Source organism: Etheostoma cragini, chromosome 6, assembly GCF_013103735.1.
Source record: "Etheostoma cragini isolate CJK2018 chromosome 6, CSU_Ecrag_1.0, whole genome shotgun sequence".
In the NCBI taxonomy this organism is placed as follows: domain Eukaryota; kingdom Metazoa; phylum Chordata; class Actinopteri; order Perciformes; family Percidae; genus Etheostoma; species Etheostoma cragini.
Window position 1 is genome coordinate 11,060,678 of NC_048412.1, and position 1,645 is coordinate 11,062,322.

Here is a 1,645-nt window from a genome sequence, read left to right on the forward strand (position 1 = left end):
ATATATATATAGAGAGATATATAGGGATATATAGGCCAAAAGTTTTCTTTTTTCTAAGGCCAACGCATTTTCTTTATTTTCATGACTATTTACATTGTATATTATCACTGAAGGCATCAAAACTATGAATGAACAAATATGGAATTATGTACTTAACAAAAAGTGTGAAATAACTGAAAACATGTCCTATATTCTAGTTTCTTCAAAGTAGCAACCCTTTGGCTTTCTTGGCATTCTCTTGATGAGCTTCAAGAGGTAGTCATCTGAAATGGTTTTTCAACAGTCTTGAAGGAATTTCCAGAGATGCTCAACTCTTGTTGGCCCTTTTGTCTTCACTCTGTGATCCAGCTAACCCCAAACCATCTCGATTGGGTTCAGGTCTGGTGACTGTGGAGGCGCAGCACCCCATCACTTTCCTTCTTGTTCAAATAGTCCTTACACAGCCTAGAGGTGTGTTTGGGTCATTGTCCTCTTGAAAAATAAATGATGGTCCAACTAAACGCAAACCGACTGGGATGGCATGTCGCTGCAGGACGCTGTGGTAGCTATGCTGGTTTAGTATGCCTTCAAATTGGAATAAACCCCCAACAGTGTCAACAGCAAAGCACCCCCACACCATCACACCTCCTCCTCCGTGCTTCAAGGTGGGAACCAGGCATGTAGAAACTATCCGGTCACCTTTTTTCCGTCGCACAAAGACACAGTGGTTGGAACCAAAGATCTCATACTTGGACTCATCAGACCAAAGCACAGATTTCCACTGGTCTAATGTCCATTCCTTGTGTTTCTTGGCCCAAACATATCTCTTCTGCTTGTTGCCTCTCCTTAGTAGTGGTGTCCTAGCTGCTATTTGAACATTAAGGCCTGATTCGTGCAGTCTCCTCTTAACAGTTGTTCTAGAGATGTGTCTGCTGGTAGAACTCTGTGTGGTATTAATCTGGTCTCTAATCTGAGCTGCTGTTAATTTGCAATTTCTGAGGCTGGTAACTCAGATAAATTTATCCCATGCATCAGAGGTGACTCTTGGTCTTCCTTTACTGGGGTGGTCCTCATGTGATCCAGTTTTGTTGAAGCGATTGATGGTTTTTGCGACTGCACTTGGGGACACATTCAAAGTTTTGGCAATTTTCTGGACCGACTGACCTTCATTTCTTAAAGTAATAATGGCCACTTGTTTCTCTTTACTTAGCTGATTGGTTCTTGCCAAAATATGAATTCTAACAGTTATCCAAAAGGGCTGCTAGTTGTGTATCAACCTGACTTCTGCACAACACAACTGATGGTCCCAACCCCATTAATAAGGCAGGAAATTCCACTAATTAACCCTGACAAGGCCCACCGGGGAAGAGAAAACCATTTCAGGTGACTACCTTATGAAGCTCACTGAGAGAACACCAAGGGTTTGCAGCACTATCAAAAAACCAAAAGGTGGCTACTTTGAAGAAACTAGAATATAAGACATGTTTCAGTTTTTTACACTTTTCTGTTAAGTACATAATTCCACATGTGTTCATGCATAGTCTTGATGCCTTCAGTGATAATCTACAATGTAAATAGTTATGAAAATAAAGGAAACGCATTGAATGAGAAGGTGTGTCCAAACCTTTGGCCTGCACTGTATATGTGTGTGTGTGTGTGTGTGTGT

At 41.3% G+C, this 1,645-nt stretch overlaps 1 protein-coding gene across 2 annotated transcripts in view; it reads left to right on the forward strand.

Moving 5' to 3' along the window:
- Positions 1-1,645, forward strand: part of dnah5 (dynein, axonemal, heavy chain 5) — a 113,551-nt gene that overhangs the window by 92,005 nt on the left and 19,901 nt on the right. The gene's annotated exons all lie outside the window — the stretch shown is intronic.